Below are 20,739 nucleotides of genomic sequence, written 5' to 3'. Positions count from 1 at the left end.
TGAAACCATTTAGAACAGTTTTACTTTTCAACAGTGTTGAACTGTTTCACAGTGAACATAATACTTAAATGATCAATGAACTTCATCTCTGTTTGGAAATAATATATAAGTAAATAAGATGCTGTGAGTATGCTGAACGCAGAGAAACATTGCTTTAGAAATAGGACTCAGCCTGATGGCCAGTCTATGCGAAGGCTACCTGGGAACCCAACCCATACCTCAGAGCCCTGCTATATTAGATATTACCAGTTGTCTTTGTTCAGATTTATCACTTTTGTGAGTCTCTTGTATTTGCTGAGTATCCCTTTCTCCATCTATAAAACAATGATAATTTCCACCCTGTGAGTTGGAAGAATTCAGTGCAATAATCTGAATACATTGCTTAGAATGACTCCAAAGATGTCATATATATGTTATATATAGTATATTTATATTCTAACAATCATATAGTATAGATCCTTACTAGACATATCACACCAGAATGGCATGCCATATGCCACTTAAGACTTCTTTATAATTAATAATACTAGTAGTTAATCAGATATTGTGAATAGTATGGTGAAGAAGTTTTTTTGGCCATGAATGGTCTTGTTTCTTTTCACTGAAGTGTGTTGTCATGGGTTTTCTGTGGTTTTGCATCCCCCTTGCCTTTCAGAGACAGAACTGTTTCTGTATGGGGAAACATACATAATATATAACATTGATGGTACACATGGAAAAATAGCACTAGTGTTATGTAAGGAATGTAACATTACTATTGTGCATGGAATATGACGTTACTGTTATGTATGGTGGGGGGGCTCATATTACCACAACTTCACCTAGAAACAGCAAAGGAGTACAGTATGAGAAAACAGAAGATGAAAATTCTGCATTTAAGTTGTAGTCAATTAGATGAGGAAAATAAGTCAATGCATTCCAAACTATGCTGTGGTCAAATACTTTAGGTATGAAGAAAGCTAAGTACTTAAAAAGCTAGAGTTTACAGCCCTGCATGGTGGCTCACACCTTTAACCCCATCACTAAGGAGGCAGAGGCACATGGATCTCTGTGAGTTTGAGACCAGCCATAAAGCAAGTTCCAGGACAGGACAGCCAGGGGAACAGAAAAAAAAAAGTTAGTTTATCTGATTCACTTGGGTGAGGGCTTCAGAAAAGTTGTGATTCTAGACTAAAGCAGCAGAGGTAAATCTTCTTAGGAGTTCCAGAACAGTATAAAGATTCGAGAAGGAAGCCTGCTAGGAGCCATCAGGATATTATGGCCATGACCCATCAGATGACTTCACATAGACAACAAGAAGTGAGAAGGGGGATGAGATAGAGACTGAGGTGGGAGCGGGAGTCTCTACTAGCTTTCCCTGTAACTGGCTGTTAGAGGTTGGGTGGGGTTCCCCTAACAAGCCTGGGTCTATAACGCTTTCACTCTAAAATGGAGAATGTGGGCTGTTGGGCTCCTTTAACCCACCAACCACACTCAGTTATGGGATGGGCTTCCAAGTTTGGTGGATGCGGTGAGATGCAGTCTCTAAGTTGTACAGGATTTAGATAATATAGATGCTTAGGGAAGGCGGTATTGGAGTCTGCGGTGAACTCATTTCAGTGACCTGAGAAAAGGTCACTGAGCACCAGGAGGGTCAGTAAGATGAGTTTAAGTACAAGCTGAGAAAATATGACACCATGGGAGAGTGCTGGGAAAGAGCAGTCACCAGCAAAAACCTCTGGCACCTAATTTCCACCAGTAAACAGCCAACTTGGAAGCAAGCAGTAGCCTTCTGTGCTGAGCTCAAAGCAAGAACTGGCCAGGACAAAGAGGTCCTGGGATGCAGGGCTGAGAGGAGGAGGTGGAGGGGCCCAGCCTGGCCAACAACACTCAGGATTGCAGAATCATGCTGCCTGACTCCTTCCCTGCACATAGCCTGACATGTCCTTATCTCCTTCCTGCCTGAATGCCAGGGCTTATGAGGGCACTAGTTCTGTCATATAAGTGAGCTGCATCACTAGCTGGACCAGAGACCTATCGTATATAAAAAGAGATAATCCATGCCCTGCCTCACTCACACAGTGTCAGGGGGAGCAAATTAATGTGTAAATGCTTTAGAATGTCCAAAAGTGTTCTATGTACTGAAATTATAAATGTTGTCATGCCAAAGCCTCATTAATCATAACTTGCAAGTTCAGTCCTAGGCCACAGTACACTGGAACCTAAAACTAAAAAGACCAGAATATCTGGTTTCATTATGCTTTCTCACTAATATCTGTTGGATGTCTTAACTGGTACTGTTTTTTACATAGTGCAAAAATGTTAGGAAATGGGGGCCAGCAAAATGACTCAACAGGTAAAAGCACTTGCCGCACAAACTTATGACCTGAGTTCAATCCCTAGCCCTCACTGCACCCGTCCCAAAACAACTGTGGGATATAGCACCGAGCATCTGTAATCCTAGAGCTCCTGTGGTAAGATGGAAGATGGAGACAGGAGAACTGCCCCAAAGCTGAAGGGCCTGGAGTGTGCAACACCACAGAAACAAGGACAACCAGAGAGACCTTTTCTCAACCATGTGAAGGGTACACACTGACTGTAGAAAGCTGAGCTCAGAACTCCTACTGATGCCAAAGCACAAATCATACCCAGTTTCACACCCAGATCATATAGCTACAGAGAGGGATGGGGGAGAGAGAGAGGGGAAGGGAGAGGGAGAGGTTGGGGGAAGGGGAATGGGAGAGGGTAGGGGAAAAGGAGAGGGTGAGGGAGGAGAAGATGTTGGGAGAAGGGGAGGAGGAGAAGGTGGAGGAGAGGGAGAAGGAGAGGGAGAGGGAGAGGGAGAGGAAGAGGTTGGGAAAAGGGGAGTGGGAGAGGGTGGGGGAAAGGGAGAGGGTGAGGGAGGGGAAGGGGGTGGGGGAAGGAGAGGGAGAGGGTGATAGAAAATAAATAAACTTTAAATTTAATACATATATTGGAAATGTGCTTAAATGTGTATAAAAGATATATTCAGAGCAGAAAGCCACCACATCTGAAAACATGTGTATCCATAGTCACCTTGGATCTGTTGTCTCAAAAATGTCCTATGAAGTGAAAGAGCTGTCAAGGGCTCTACCCAAGCCTCCCTGTCCTGGGTCTCAATACAACTTTGCTTTCTAGGGTGAGGATGCTCTGAAGGCCTCTACCACACGTCATCTCTGAGCACGTTCAGCATCGTGAGCAGTAAACTACAGGAAGACTGGGATGAGGCAAGCAATGGAAAATGTGTACATTACAGGCTTTCCTTTAAGCATCTTGGGTAGTTGAGAAAGTGAGATATCTATAGAAGTATAAATAGCAAGCCAATCTTCCTGTCATCTCTTGTTCCCAGCAGGTGCTTGGTTCATTTGCATACATCTGAGCACACAGGTCCAGGAGTGGGCTGTGGGGTGGGAAGAGAGCGGAGATGCCGGGTGGATTTTCATGTACATTTTATAAATGCTGAGGCACTGTAAGAGGCGTGGGGTAATGGGACAGGGTAAAGAATCCTGGTTCAGGATCTCTGGGTACATGAAGACGATTTAGCTTAGGAAGATGTGTGGGTATGGAGGAAGGGCTGTGTAAGCATTTCCCCTCTGTTCCAGTCCAGGTGACATGTCACCTAGTACTCCCATTCTGCACATCCGTCAGCAGGTTCGGATGAGGTTGTGGTGAGTATTTTATAGCAAGGCCAAGTGGATGTACAAAGAACAATGTTCCCGGCATTTGGTAGGTGGAAGGAAGGGAGCTAGCAGATGCTCAGCTGCTCTGGCAGACTCAAGTCTAAAGCCTTCTGGGAAAGAAAGCTCTAGCATCCTCTAGTGCACTATTCTTTTTCTCCATCTTTGCAGTGTTGTTTGTAAGTTACTAGTGACTTCAGCAAGCCTGGCCTGTCCAGAAACATTCAACTGTAGGCAGCAGTGATGCTCTACCTGACCGTTGCGTGTGGCTGGGGAAGGGTCAGTGCAGGGCCTGGGTTTCATGACTCTACTATTCTGTGTCAGTTTCTCCACTGTGCAGAGGAAATGGGAAGAGGAGGGAAGGGGGAAATTTCCTCTTATCTTGCCCTTCTCAATCTTGAATGCACAGTGAGGCTTCAACTGAGCACATCTGTACCAGGCTGCATCCTCTTTGCTGCTCCACCAGCCTACCAGTGTTCATTTTGCACCCTCCAAATGTATATGTTGTAACAAGTCTCTGGTGAGGGACATAACATGGTCAAACCAGGGAAGCTGAATCTTGGCTTAATTGTTTACTGACATGACTTGGGGTCAGCTATATTGTTTCAATGAGCTCTAGGGGTTTTTTTTTAGAAACCTACAAAATAAATAATAGTAATTCATACCTTGTAATATTAATAGGTATACTAAAGTAAAAACATATGCCTAGAATATAATAAGAGCTGAATAAGTGATAGTTGTAGTTGCAATTATTATTATTATGTGATGAAATTAGGGGTAAGATGCAAGGCAAGCTGTGTTTCCAGCTCTGGTAAAGGAGCCATTGGGACTGCAAAGTGTCTTACTCTTTCCTGCTCACCATGAGGTAAGCAGATTTTTTTTTTGTCTCCTCATACTGCCAAAGAGATATTCTGCCTCATCACAGAGTCACTGGTGGGTACACTCTTTGGGTGCTTCAAGTAGATGCTTGAGATCCAGATAGAACCCCTGTAGAAGGTATTACACATGCAGAGGGGAGAACCTGAGCCAGTGAGGTCAAGGATACTTAAATGCAGGAGCCTTAAAACGAAGGTGGTGGGGACTGTGGTCAGAGGGATGAGAGCGAGCAGAGGGCTCCTGGCGAAGATGAGAGTCCATGGAGAGTGTTCTCACTGGTGTGACCTGAATCATGTCCTGAGAGCTCCTCTGTTGAGAAATGACATAGCTATGAAATGGCATAACTAACTTATTTGGAAGTTCATAAAGTATCAAGAGAACTGTTTTTAAATGGTTACAATGTACCATACTTTGTGCTAAGCATTTTAAAGTACGAGCTCAGTTAAAAGGCAATAAAATTTGAAGAAAGGATTATCATTCCAGGAGGCATTTGAGGAAACAGGGTTAGAAAGTTTACAAAAGTCATCCATAGATGCACATCCCATGAATGATAGGAAAAGATGCTATTATAATGTTAGGGTTTGGGTATAAAGTGTTCCTGAAAAAGGATCCTTTGTTTAAGGCCTAGTCTCTAGCTGCTTGCTCTACTGACAGATGATCCTCAGGGCCATGATTTCATCCATGCGCTAATCCAATGAGGTCATAGAGAATGGGCTGATGGGAGTTAAAGCTTAGTTGGAAGAAATGGATCATTGGGAACACAGCTTTGATACCTTGTTCCTGGCACCTTCCAAGTGTCTCTCTTTCTCTCTGATTCCTGGCTACCACAATGTAAGCAACTGGACCCCTATTTACTTCTGGCCATGATGCCCTGCCTCATAACCATTCCACACCAATGGAGCAAACCAACCATGAAATGAAACCTCAGAAACCATGAGCCAAAGCAAAGCCTTACTACTTTAAAGCTGTTTTTCCCAGGCATTTGTTACAACAACAAAAAGCTGGCTGTTGCAACAGGCAAGTGATCAGAGGAGACTCGTGTCTCACTGAGTTCTGAGCACCCTGCACCAGCTCGGGTTTGTTTTATCCTCTCAAAATCACATCTCAATTCTTGGAAACCAAAACTTGGAGAGAGCCTGAAGAGGTCTCTGGCAGAAGCTCTGTAATTAACTAGGATTCTTTTCAAAATGCTTGATGAGTGGAAATGGGCAAATGAAAGACTAATTGGGTCATTTGTTTATCTGAGTCATGCAGCGGGCTTATGGACCAAGTCTGTCCCAGAGATTAGACCTTCGCACTCACAGATCCTGGAAGGAATACTGGAGTATTTCCACATGAACACAGGTTCCTGAGTAACAGTGGACACAGAGGGATGGGCTGGCCCTCATCATTGGCAGACAGGTCTTTAGGAACTCCAACCACAAAACAGAATCAACCAAGCTTGCCTCTGCAACCTGTAGGCTATACTGGACAATAGACAGAGAAGTGGAAATAATTTCTTGTTTAGATTTTATATTGATCAGACTGGCATTCGTCACTGCCATGAGGAAAAATAAAAGATGCAAAGAAAATTAAAAACGGGCAAGTACAGAGTATAAACTAAAACAGACAGGAAATCCTTAGTAAAGCGTCCGTATTAGAGGCTAGTGTGATAACTTTAACTAATCTGACACAGTTGCTTTTACCTCTGCTTTAGAATTAAATGTAGCTCCATATTTAAATATCTCCACTTCTGCAAATGTAGCTCTTCCTTAAAAACAAAACAAAAAACAAAAACAAGCAAACAAAAAACCCCCCAAAAATCAGAGACACTCAAATGTGTGAGGAGGAGCAAAAAGTGACACCTATCAAGCACTGGAAGTTCTGGCTCAGGACCCATTCTCTTCTCCTCCATCTCTCCTCCATCTCTGATAGGAAACTGTGTTTTGGTTCCTGGGAGCTGCTGCTAGCTGGTACCTCCTCCTTGTGATGGTTTAAAGGCAGCCTTTTTTTTTTTTTTGCCTTTCCCCTCTAAGCTCAACGTTTCTCCACAGTTCTACCATCTTGCTTCATGTTTAATTCTTGCCCACCTCCACTGAATCCCCTGCTCTTGTACCCCTTGGTTTATCCCATCTCTCTGTGACTCAGTTTCCTGATCCACTGGATGATTCTCAAGATACTTTCAAGTCATCACAGTTGATAATTCTGAGTCAATTTTCTTGGAACACATCCCCTTGGCTTATCATTAAAATGTGTTGAAAGACAAATCAACACTGCCCACATCACACTGACTTTACCAGGGTCAACTGTCATTCTTTCTAATGTAAATATTTATGCCTGTATTCTTGGTGTTTATGTGAATACCTGAAATAGGAACCACTGGTCTCCCTCTTTCAAGAAAACACACTGCCATCCCTGTCCAGGCGAATTAAGTGAAAAGGAAAAGATAACGTTAAAATCACACTGAGAAACCTGAACGTCCTTGGCCAGGAATGGGGTTTAAACTAAATATTGCCAGGCTGGAATGCAAGAGTCAAAGCATGAATTTGCCCATTCTTCTCCTTCTGGGTCACACCACATTTATACTTGGTCAGACAGATGTGTCTGGTGGCCTCCAGAGAAGGGCATGTCACCCTACTCACAGAGCACTTGGTCAATAGTTCCAGTGTCCAAGGAGCTTGTCAGTGGTGAAATTCATTGTGTGCCCTGATCCTCTCTGCCACATTATTAACCATCGTCCCCTTGCCCATTCCCCAGCTGACATGGAGAACAGATGGCCATTATCTTCTCAAGGTCGGACCATGCAGAAGCATAGGAGTCTGAGGCAAAACTCGTCAGCGACTTCCTCCCATCCGTCATCACTCCTCATAATACCCACCCCTGGCCCCATCCTGTATCCACACTCCATAAATCCCCATTGAAACACTAGATAAAAGACATAATGGGAATAAACCATAGAGCCTGCTAGGTCTCTCTAAGGCTTGCTGCTGCTTAATATGGGAAACGGTCCTCGCTGTTATCACTACTAATCCGTACAATCTCATTGTCCTCAGAAATAACAGGTGACATGGAGAAGGGTCCAGAAAAGTGACAGATGACAGCAGCAGAGATTATGTGTGTGTGATCACAAGTAGAGTTTATATGAAAGCCAGAAATTGTCTTGCAGCATAAGGCATCCCTCGGTGACATCCAGTAGATTCATCTAGATTGTTTTAAGAAACAACCTCCTCCTGAGTTCACACAATTCTGCAAACTTCTAGGGTCCTAAAATTTCAGCAAACAGACAAAGGATCAAGGTTACTACAATTGATGCTAAACATCTCCGCAAACAGAGTGAATGATTTCGCTTCGGCCTGTGTGGATGCTCTGTAGGTTTGATGACACAAAGCAGGGAGTCACATGAACAGAGACACAAAGGAACAGAAAATACCCTTTGCTTTCCTGATTATCCTGGAAGACAGTCTTTAGGGAACAGAGCTCTTTTTGAAAGTATCTAGAATCATAGAAGGTGTCAGACTTTATAGAGAAAAGACAGAATATATACTTTTCTGTCCAGAAGTCGTTTAAAGCATGGTTCTCAACCTGTGGGTCACAACCCCTAACAGAAGTCACATATCAGATATCCTAGATATTATATATTTATATTGTGATTCATAATGGTGGAAAAATTATAGTTATAGTTGGGGGGGGAGGGTCACCACAACATGAGGAACTATATTAAAGGGTCACAGCATTAGGAAGGTTGAGAACCACTGGTTTAAAGAGAGAAGAGAAGTAGATGCTGAGCTGGGAAATTGAGCACAGGCGCTTTCAAGTAGCGGGATGAAATGGTGGTGACTGCAGCTGTGGGTTGATGGCAGAGGCTGGCCATGGTGAGCTGACTCTATCGGTAGAGACCAGTTTCTTATTCAGTTTACAACTCTTAGCTCCTGGATTCCAAATCAGAACACAAGAATGTGGAGATAAACCAGTGCCCCAAACCTAACTTTTTTTTTTTATCTCCCAATAGATGCTTCTATCATCTTCCCAGTAGCCCAATCAAGTCGGCCCCAACCCACCTTGAACACCACCCTTTTCAGAAACTCTGGAGCTTCCAATAGGCCATTTCCCATAAAGAGGACAGTGCTTCAAATTCATAGCCTTGATTTCTTTAATGTTGTTTCAAACACACTTGGGGCGGGGGCAGACACACATAGTGACTTACACATAGTGAGTTTCAGGCCAGCCAGATGTGGACAATGAGGACATGACTGCCCACCAAACAAACAAAAATTACATTTAGACCCAGGGAGATTTTGAAATGCATTTGCTTCTGAATTGGAGAAAAGTTTAAAATATTGACTTAAAAAAAATAGGACAACTTTTTTATATGCTCCTTGGCAGGGTAAGGATGAAGAGAGTATGGAAGGGAGAGAGTGATAAAAATGGAAAGGGAAAGAAAGGGGCAGAGAAGGGAAGAGAGATGGACTCATAAAATCTTGAAAGTCTGTCTAACCTCGGTACCCAGGTTTGGGTGTCTTCCTCCCCTTTTGCTGTGACTCACACAATCTTCACAAAACTGAGATTCCTTGTGACCTCACTCCACAGGCATCCTGAGGGGTGTGAGAATCTCAGCTGCTGCACAGTGGCTGTGAAAGCTGGAGAGGGACCCTGAAGTCTCTCTGTGCTATGGAAGGAGAGGCAGAGTCACTTTAAGACCATCTTAGAGTCCAAGAAAAGTCTTGGCTTGAGAGGGCTGGTAAACCAAATAGTTTCTGATAGTGGAAGCTGCTAAGGATGAAGCAAAAGCCATTTTTCTTTAATAAAAATTTTATTTATTACATTTTTTCTGTATGTGCTGACATGATTGCGGGGTAAGGGGTTGGTGGAAATCAGAGGACAGCTCTATGGGCTCAGTTCTCTCTTTATACTTTGATGTGAGTTCCAGGGATAAAATATAAGAAGCACTTTTACCCATTGAGCAGTCTTGTTAGCCCTGTGATAAAACATGCAATTTAGAAGATCTAGGAAGAACCCTACTGTCCACTCATATACTCTACTAAGCCTGTCTGAGACAGATGGCTAGGTCTCTACAACCGAACCTGTCCAAAGAAATTCCCAGGCGTCTGTACAGTTTAATACCGGAGCTGTTTTAGTTGCTATTTGTTTTTCTGCAAGATCATTTGCTGTATAGTCTATTCTTTTGCGTTCAATTCACACTGCTTAATGCCACAATTCTCTCTTTCAGGCAGTAGTGATCTGAAGACAGCTCAGACAGAAGGTTGGCTCTGGTTCCTATGTATATGTTTACTACAGCAAGCTACAACCACGCCAGTAATCCCCTGAAAGTTGTTCTTCTTTTATTGTGATCTAAGGATGGAGATTGCATAACAAGTTTGTAGCTGACCCCCATCAAGTGCTGTGTTTCCTACCTCTGCAATTGAAGAGTCTTGCTTTCACAAATTAATAAGTGGTATGTGGAGAAGCACAGAAAGAACGGATACACCAGATTTATAAATGCCAAAGAAAGAACATAAAAATCGATGCCCCTGATGGATATGGATTATAAAATCCTCAACAAAATGCTAGAAAATAGACTACAGATGTGTAACAAAAGGAATAATATACCACAACCAAGTAGGATTGATCCCACAATTCAAGTTTGATGTAGTATATGAAAGTCAATGTACCACAGAATAGTAGTAGAATTAAGGACCAAACTTATGTATCATTGTGCTAAACGTAGACAACCATTTGACATAGTCCACACACTTTCATGATGCAAACACTTGAGCTGAGAATAGAAGAGCATTAATAAAAAGTCAAAGCTAACATCACTTCTAACAATGAATGATTGCAAGCTTTTCAACACTCTAGTAACAGATACGGATTCAACTCTTGCTGCCTCTAAACCACATTGTTTTGGAGGGTCTACTCAGTAAATTCTGCAGCAAAGGGAACAGACATTCATACTGAATAGAAAAAGTAAAATTGCACATATCTTTCACATAATTCTTCTATCTAAAAATTCTAAGCAGTACTACCCCCAATACACACACACACACACACACACACACACACACAGACAAACACACATTTGTGCTTGTTCATACTCATGCATGCACACACCGGATTATGATATAAGATCAATGTACAAAAATCAATGAAAATAAGCAATAAGTATTTTTGAAATAAAATCAAGAAGTTCAAAGCATGATAACACCAGAAAATTGTATGATGTTATGTTGTGTTTATGTGTATGCATGTGTATCTCTGTGAGCATGCACCATATGTGTGATAATCCTCGCAGAGAGCATTGGGTGCCTTACAGCTGAAAATATAGAGGTTTGAACCACCTGAAATGGGTGTTTACAACCAAATTTCAGTCCTCTAGGAGAGTAGGAAGCACTATTAACCACTGAGTCATATCTCCAGGCCCCTTGTATATTCATATATAAACCAGGTATGTGAAGAACTCTTGCAATGACTCAATAATTAAGAGATAAAACTAGACAGTGAGTTGAACAGACATTTCTCTGAAGGAGGCCTATGAATGGCCAGTTAGCACTTAACAAGGGGTCCATCAGGGAGTAGTAAAACCTAAGCAAGGAGATACCACTTCTCACTCAATAAGTTGACTCTTAGAAAAAACACAGGCAACAGTGAGACTTGATAAACATGGAGTGATACCACCATCCGTCCCTTACAGAAGTGCAAAACGGTGTGGTTGCTTTCAAATTTTCAGTTCCTCCAAAATATTAAACATAAATCATACTCTCAGTCATACATCTAAGATTAATGAAAATATGTATTTATCCCAAATCTTGTGAATAAATATAGATAGCAATATTTTTCATAATTGCCAAGTATAGTAGAACCAACCAAAATGTCCTTGCCACAAGTGATAAATATGGCACATGCGTACAGTGGAATATTACTTGGTGATTAAAAGGGATGGAGTAACGATACCCATGGCAGCATGGATGAACTAGAAAACACTATCTTAGTAAAGAACACATAGAGACACAAAAGACCATATACTCACTCTATCATTACAGTTGTATAAAATGTTCAGAAGTGGCAAATATATAGAGGCAGAAGATAGACTGCATTTGCTGAGGACTGTGGTTAAATGAAAGACATGGCGCTCCCTTTACTGCTGATGAGACCCTCATGGAATTAGGCAGGTAAACAAACTAGGGAAGTGTTCGACTTAGAATTGCAAAACTCTGAAGCAATCAACCCCTTTGTATTCCCAACAACAATACCTAAGGGCTGTAACTTTCCTTCGACCCTTTCTGCTGTTCATCTTTTTGGTAAAAGTCAGTTTCCTGTATTTTTTGGACTTGCATTTTCTTAGTGACTAAGAGTTATATGTGTGAAATGATACAGAATTTACAGATATTGGCTCTCAGTACCGATCTGTTAAAACCCTACAGTCTCTGAGTAATGAACCCTGAGACAGAGCTTTTGTTTCAGTAGGTTCCAGGATGGGACCTGTCTGTCAGGAAGCCATGATTAAAAGCTTGGGATTTTTTTAGATCCTTTACTACCCTCCGTGGTGATGAGAGCAGCTGGAGATTGAGTTCATAACTAACAACATTTGTGTTATGAAATCTGTTTTTAAAAAAAACCCACAGTGAACACATCCCTATGTCTGAGAGTGGTGTGCCCCAGCTCCATGGGGGGCAAGCTTCTGTGCTTTGGACCATTTCAGACCTCACCCTGAGTACCTGTAGCCTTTCACCTGAGTGTTCATCTGTATCCTTTATCATATCCTTTATAATAAGCCAATAGGCATTAGTGTTTTCTTGAGTTCAGCAAATTACTGAAGCTAAGGCATAAAGCTTGGTAGCCACCAATGTATGGCAAAATCATATAGAATGTGGATAACCTAAGGACCTGCCATTATGATTGATGCTTAAAATGTGGAAGGGACAGTTTTATGGGCTAGAGACCTTAACCCATAGGGTCTGCACTAATTACAAGTAATGTAATAACTGAATTGCAGGATGTCTAGCTTGTGTTGGAGAACTGGTTGATGTTATAAAACACCCATCCACCCAACCACCCTCAAGCCTAGTGTGAATAGTGACATCTAAGAAAGGGTCTTTTTCTCATTAGTACATGTATTATATCTGAAACAAAATGTACACTTCCCTAAACGTGGAAGTACTGAGCTCGTATATTTATCCAAGAGAAATAAAACAAACATTTGCAGAGAGATTTATATAGGGTCAGCTTTGAATTTGAAGTGGTTCAAACGTTTATGAACAGAAGAACGAATAAACAAATTGAAGGTTATTCATACAGCAGTATGCTCTGCCTCTGTACAAAAGCATCAGTGATAGGAACACAAATGACTCAGAACCAGCAAGTTCAATGGGAGACGCAGGCCCAAAGGGACCTACTGTGTACTTCAACTTTTTGATGTTTTAGAACAAGAAAACTAGGACAAACACTGTTAAAAATCAGAAAAAAAATAATTTAAACTCACAACTGTCTGTAACTCCAGTTCCAGGGATCTGACACTCTTACACAGACACCAATGCAGATAAAATGCCAATACACACAAGAAGATAAAGTTAAATAAGTTTTAAATGCTAAGGTGATTGAGATCTCTTACATTAATCAGTATGAATGAATGTATTTAGTAAAACTTAAGTCGATTTTACTATGAAACAAGCCATGTGTCTCATTGGTTAGTTGTTAAAACCCCAAGGAATGGCTGGAGAAGAGACACAGTGAATATAGGTGCTGGTCACCAACACTTGGCATAAGAGGGTCCCTGAAACTGTCTCCGAATTAGCAAGCTCTAGGTGGAGCGTGATTGAAGAAGATACCAGTTACCAGAGGAAGATACCGCTGGCTTCCACATACATGTGCACATGACCACCCAAAGCATATACGTACATATATCTCCCTCACCTCTCAGAAGTCTGTGACTAAGCATAAGACCATAATAAAAAGTAAAAACTTGTGTCTTAGAACCAGCCTATTGCGGTTTAATTGACATACAACAGAGAAGATATTTAAGGTATCCAGTCTGATAATGTTGCTGGTAAGGGAGAGCTCAAGAGCCAAAGGAGACATCAGAGAAAAATAACAACCTTTTGAGGCAATCGGGGTAACTGGGGACTTGCTGCCGTTGAAGTGTGTAAGCACAGAGACCCAGTGGCTTTAGCAGAGATCATTCTAGAAGGGAAGAAGCAGCATTAGTAACTGACTGACCATTTTGTTTTATTTTCCTGGTCTTCCTTTACCCCAGGAGAATCCGTGCTTCACTTCTTCTCCATTCTTAAGGACTCCTTTTTGGTGACAATGGGGGCAAAGTGGATGATGGAGCAGGAGAGGGAGAATTCTTTCCAAAATGAGATCTGTAACCAATCCCTGGTCCCTTGGCTGCTTCCTAAGAGAGGGTCAACGAGTTCGTTCGCCTCGACTCTTTCAGGACTTTCTCCCTACACCACCTCTTCACAATCCCTGAATCCAGTATGCTTACTCTATACTGTAAGTGTGGCATATAATAAGAACTAATGTGTGGGTTGAAAACCGTCTGGCAAGATGGGCACTTGGGTTTTACGGCATAGCCACAGAGCTGGTCTGGAGCCTGGACAGTGTGGTTCTGGAATATAAACCAAAGATCCAGAAGTCAGCCTCACCCTGAGTTCACTGAAGCATCCACGCGACCCTTTGCCCAGCATGGACTATTCTTTCAGTAGCAGCTTTGGCGTTTGTCTTTGAGCTGACAATGACCAATCAGATCATTTAATAGTGCATTTCCCACTGCCTCTGCTCTAGTAGCCAACAGTCCTCTCCCCTTCCGCACTTTTCTTAGCAGAAGGCAATACAAAATGAAAAGCACCAGAAAGCATAAAGTGAAAAAGGGATGTGCTGCCTTTGGGCTTCGAATTCCATTTTCCCAACAGCTCCGCCCGTCACCTCAGTCCCAAACCAACACGTTTATTCCAGTTCTCACCACATCGGCTGCAAAGAGGACCCTCCCTCTGGAAGCTGCCCGAGTTTCTTTGAGGTCCTGCTCCTACCCCAGGGGAATATATCCACTCCCCCACCCCACCGCCTTGCCCCAGAAGAAGCCATTATGAAATTAACTGGCGATAAAACCAGCCACAGGGGGACTGTGGAGCATTTATCTTTTTCAAACGCCTTGTTGTTTTTGCCCATCTGGTTGCAGTTAGTGCAGAGGTATAATTTTCAGTGCTGTTCTTTTCTGGTAGACCATACAATTAAGGTATTTGAAAAACAAACAGCTCTTAACCACCGCACGGTGAGGAGCCCCTTCAGCAATCTGTGACCCATTTTCCCTGAGCAAACACAGTCCCGTAACCAAGGCAGTCAGAAAGCAAGAGCTGAACGTCAGGAATTATTATTTAATGTAATAACCTAACCCCTTCTGGCACTCCTTGGAGGAGAGAAGAAGGGTGTGGGGAGGACAGAAAAGAGACTGGGGAGATAGCCCTTCAACAAGTCCTTGACTTGTGAGCCCTTAGTATCTTCTTGAGGCCTTTCAAGACAGGATTTTGTATGTACAGACTTTCAGAAGGGAGGGGCTCCATACAGTCAAGCAGATTTTTTTTTTTTTGAAGAGAAAGATGCCCATTATGTTCCAGAGAGGCCCTTTCTTCAATACATCTAGATACATCCAGGTGACAACATGCAAATATACACGTCTCCCTTAAGGGGGAAAACTATTGGCACTATGGTCAATCTGGGCCACAAGACTAATTTCATCTTTAATAATGTATTCATCCAAATAAAACTCACATTCCACTCTCATGAGGAAAAGCCCCAGGCATCCTTCCCCATGGCTGCCATGGCTCAACTCAGTCTTTAACTTTTTTTTCTGAAGATTTTACTAGTGTGTGAAATCACTAGTTTTGTTTTGTTATTCTAAAAAATTGCTTCACACAGTTCTGTCATTCATGGTATTCAGCACCTTTGATTCTCGATGCCAGCTTGCTTCAAAAAAAATAAAATTAAATAAATAAAATTAAATTGGGCCCAAACAAGATGAAGCTATTCCGCTCATGAAGAAACTCTGAACACTTGATTTAGAGAAGGAATACGATTTCTAAATCAGAATTCAGACATGGAAGAAGTCATAACCATCTTATGGAACCATCTCAAACCCCAAAGGGGATCACCTACATAAGGCTGTATCTCTTTTTTAATTGGTCTGTCCTGACTTGTCCTGAAAGGGTCCGTCATTCTGAGTCTGCCCCAAAGTCAGTGAAAAGAGACAAATTTCCTGCTTCCTCTTCAAAAACAGGAGGGAAATTCCTCTTGACAATAATATGCCCTCCATGCTAGGAAGGCATGTGGACAGGTTAGAGGTTGGAAGTTCTTAAGACCAGAGAATGTCTACTTGGGATTCACGTGTATGGGCCCCTTATCTTGTCTTGGTTATTTGGATGTGGGTTATTCTTTATTGGGATTGTTGTTTTTCTCTGTTGAGTGAATTACATTTGGAGAGTCCACATGAGGGAGAATGAATGAGATAATCTATGTAGAAAATTGTGAAAAGAAAAGCATTATGAAACCAACAGTACAATAACTGTGTTCTCTAATCTCGAATCTACCTTCCAGCCCAATTCACTCATTCCTCATAACATGCTCATGGAGCACAAATAGCTGGGTTCTGGGTAAGCAATAACCCCTGCCTTCAAGGGACCTCTGTTCTATTATCCTTCTGGATCTTAATGCTCACCCTCAGCTCCTGCCTGTATCACATAAGCCATGAAAAATTCAATAAGAACATGTATGTAAAAAAAAAAATAGTGATTTGGAGAACATGATTCATCTCCCGCTTTCTAGAAAGAATATTTATTATCATGAAGAGAAAAATCAAACCACCATGATAATGGCAATGGGAAATAGACCTGGCTGTAACAAAAAATGAAAAACCTATTAATTTAATTATGAAAGTCATGGGAACAAAATCAACTTTCTCCACCTGTGAGCCTTCATTTTCATCTTCTTTTCCTTCTCAACTGGATGTGGCTTAAGGAGAGGTGCAAAGAGAGTGATCTAGAGACTGGGTTTGCCAGAAATGGTAATGCATAGCTGTAATCCTAGCATTCCAGAGGCTGAAGCAGGAAGGTAGCAAGTAGGAAGCTAGCCTGGGCTATCTAGTAAAACCCTGTCTCAACTCAAACACAAACAAAATTATTTCTAGGCTTTGCTCACCTCTCTCCCTCTCCGTAGTTACTGTTCCTCCTCTTACAACACAGAAGTAATTCTAGGGTCCCCCCCAGCCTTCCAAGCCACCTGTGCAGCTGAGTTCCTCACACCTCACCCAGCTGGGGAGTGAAGTCACAAGGTATTTTGGTCTCGATGACTGAGGTGTGAATGGCAGCTTCCATCCAGCTCAGATGAGCTCATGCATGTGATTGCTCTTTGCAATTTATAAACTCCTGATTAGAGAAATGCAAGGGGTGGTTCCTTTACAATTGAAACCCAGGGGCCCATGTGCATGGGAAGGGAAGAACCTTGCAATACCTTTCCAGATATGGTCCATTTCCTTTTCCTGTTGACAACAATCCTATTCCCTACACACCTTTCTCTTAGAATAAATTAAGTTCACAGCCTTAGGATACAAAGACAGGTAGGTGTATTTATTGATCAGTCTTTGTTGCATGATATAAAGGGCTATAGCTTCTTGCTCTTAGAGAGCTATGGCATGTCTCAGAGCAACAAGGGTTCCCATTAATCCTCTCTGATGAGTGAGTGTATGTATAGTCATATGATATGCAACAATACGGCAGCCTACAATAGATGATAAATATGGCAGTGGTGATATAAAATAATGTGGATCTAGACATTCCTATCACCCAGTGGCCTCTCAGCCATTATGACATCTTAGCATGGTACACCAGTTGATGTGTCCATAGCGATGCAGGTATAAATAAGACCATAGTGTTGCCAGCCATATAAAAGTCCAGTACAACTAGTCATGTGTTTTTAACATGAAAAGAAAAACTGACTGCATGCTTGAAGGTGATATACAGCTTGTAAGTGATAAACAGCTACACTTTTTCTCTAACACTTTAGTGAACGTGTGCTGTCATCATTCATTGTAGTCTTCCTAGTAAAAGTTTACCATAAAGCAGCACATCATGGCATACTGGCATCAGCTTCTATCATGCTCATGCTGACTGCCTCTCTCCATTGCACTGCAGGCCTCTTGGACTGACTGACCTATGTCACAGAGGTTTATATGCATGTGCATGCATTTCATGAATTTACATGGTAGCAATTTTTCAGGATGGATCCTTATTGTTAAGCCACATGGGACTATATTCGGGGAATCCACAAGATGTCTGAAGTGGTAACTTGAAGAGAACTTTGAAGGAAAAAAGCTGTCTAATTGAGGGAAAGGTAGAAAGTGAGAAAGGCATTTTATTTTGGTTCCCCAATTTACTCTAGGTTTGCTTGTTCTAATGGGCATAGATACAGACTCAGAACACCAATAGCCAGAGTCATCTTGCCTCTAATATTTTCTTGAACAACTTACTCCCCCTCCTATCAAGCAACTAGTATGGTTTAGAGTCCAATTTGAACACTTATTCCTCTATGTAAAATCTTTGCCAGGATATAACTTCCAAAGTCTAGATCCCTGCTCATGGAGACAGATTTTCTTTTCTACCTCTATCCCTGCTGTTCCATTCTCCTCACCACCATCCCTCCTCAGCCTCACTGCCTATTCTCACTCATGATGCTGTGTGCTCCTCTCATCTTTTAAATGGCTCTTCTTTTGTTTATTAATACAGTCTCTAGAAAATTCTTTGACTTTCCACACTTCTTCCTTGTTTCTTCATATGGAATTCCCATTATTTCCTCAAAACCACAACAAGTCATCATCTGTTCTTTCGCATTGGATCATTATCATTGCTGACATCTTTGATGAACTTGACATATTTAATTAAAAAACAATAGTAATTAACTCTTGAGTTCTGGGGCCAGGCTTCCTTTTACTAAAATCTCATCTCAGCTACGCTGCATAGGATACTATACCACATTCTCTATTCCTTACTTTACTGATCTGTAAATTAAGACCTATGTTATTAAGTGTGGCGGCATACACCTTAATCCCAGCGCTCAGGAAGCAGAGGCAGGCAGATATCTGAGTTCGAGGCCAGCGTGGTCTACAGAGTGGATTCCAGGATAGCCAAAGCTACACAGAGAAACCTTGTCTCAAAAAACATATAGTGTGTGTGTGTGTGTGTGTGTGTGTGTGTGTGTGTGTTATCACAGAGAATTTTGTTTTAGGTAAGTACATAGGTGAGTGATATCAAGGCAGGACCAGGCATACGGCTGGGAAGAAGGCTGTAGTGGAAGGGCCTTTCCCAGTTAGACACATAAGCCACTCTGTGTTTTAACAACCTTGAAACTTCTCCATGAAAACCAGAGCCAGGCCCTTCTCAACAAATTAGGAACAGAAAGGCAAGGGTGCATATATATACATTCACTAAGAACCTCTCTGATGTGTAGCCACCAGTCAACTACTTCATGTGTGATAGCTCACCTCATCGGAAAGAGAGATGATTGGTATGCCCATTTCATGAATAAAGTTATCTCAGGGAAATTACATACTTAATGATCACTAAGCTATTTGGGGGTAGAACAAGAATTTGCCTCCAGATTCACTACCAAATTCAGAGACTGGAAGACTGAGAATATTCTTGGTTCTCTTTGGCATCTCCTTAGGAAGAGCTTCCATTAGACCCTGAGCATATAGTGGGCCAAGAGCTGGACAGATCTCAACCTCACAAGTCTTGGAAAGAGCCAAGTTGGTGAGTTTCAACTCAAATGCCTTCAGAAATCAGGTAGACATTATTAGCGTGGGATGTAGAGAGGGTAGCTTGTAGCTTGAGAGAACAGCTGTCAGGAGAAAGCCACAGTCAAATTAATCAAAAATCAAATGCTGGTAGAAACAACCATTTCAGATTCTGAACTGGCCTGGTCTGGAATGAGATACGGAGGTTGGGAGTGAAGAGGTGCGCTTTATTAACATTCAGTCTTGAAGAATCAAGATCCAGAGTAGGAACCAAATACTGACCAAGTGGTACTGTTGGAAACAGACAACCGGGAGCTGAAGCAGTAAAGGTGACTTATTCTGAATGGCCAGAAAAGCCTCAGGAAAACAGAAAGAGAGGAGGGAGAGCAGATGTTGGAAAACACCATCTGGTCATTCTGGTTATTGACATGGGGCAACTTGTGGTTAGATAACACCATGCTAAGTGTCCCTCTCTGGTCCTTCTGTGTAATGGCATGAGGTAGCCTTGGTTGTAATTTGTCTGTTCTTGTTGGTCCTCTAAACATTTGTGCACATAGAGGATATTGTGAGCATCTGTTTTTTTGGGAGATTATTCCATAAAATTTCCATGCTGTTGTCCCTAGAAGCTAGATCCATAGGGTTTGAGGATAGAGAGAGGAAGTCTATTAAAAAAAAAAGAATATGAGAGAATGAGAGAGAGAAAGAATTTCTTTGTCATCATCAGTGGGGATTGCTGGGAGCAGAAGGATGGGATGAGATCCAAGGGTTGCCAAGAGCAGAAGGAAGTGCTGAAGGGAGGACCCTGCCCTTGAAGACTGGACAGCTGCCTGAGACTTATAGGTACATATCAAGATGCGATGTAAGGCCATGAACATTTAGTGTATCCTAGATGAGAGCTTTAGCAAATGTAGGGAGTAAGATTAAATTTCCTGACACACCAGACTAAAAATGTAACATGATTGATGGAGAAAAATAGACATGAAATATCCCTTTTACTTTTGAGCTCATATATTTGGGTGAAATCTACAGTAGACAGCAGTGAATCAGATCTGCAGTGAATTAAAATCCTCCATTTAAAACATGCTTGATCTCCAGGAGTTTGATTTACTCGACTGTCACAGAAAGAGCTGATTGTACCAGGCACAAGAAGTGTCAGCACCATGCTGGTGTCATCTGTAGTCTGGTTCTGGTGGCTAGACTGCCCGTGCCCTTTGGCATAATGAAAATATTCTTGCTTTCTCCTCTAGAGTCTGGACCCCCATCTTTCACCAAGTTTATGTTTTATGATGTGGAGCCAACAAGAAACTGCATCATCTCTTATGGATGTTTCAGGAGCTCCTGGTCAGGATAATGGGAACCCTGCCAGGAGGATTAGCAAGAATGTTTCAGAGAGGCAGGGTACAGAAAAGAGCCCTGATGTCTCTGTCTGGC

Source organism: Grammomys surdaster, unplaced genomic scaffold (assembly GCF_004785775.1).
Source record: "Grammomys surdaster isolate TR1022 unplaced genomic scaffold, NIH_TR_1.0 126546, whole genome shotgun sequence".
In the NCBI taxonomy this organism is placed as follows: Eukaryota; Metazoa; Chordata; class Mammalia; order Rodentia; family Muridae; genus Grammomys; species Grammomys surdaster.
The sequence above is the reverse complement of the archived record's forward strand: the minus strand, read 5'-3'. Positions refer to the sequence as shown.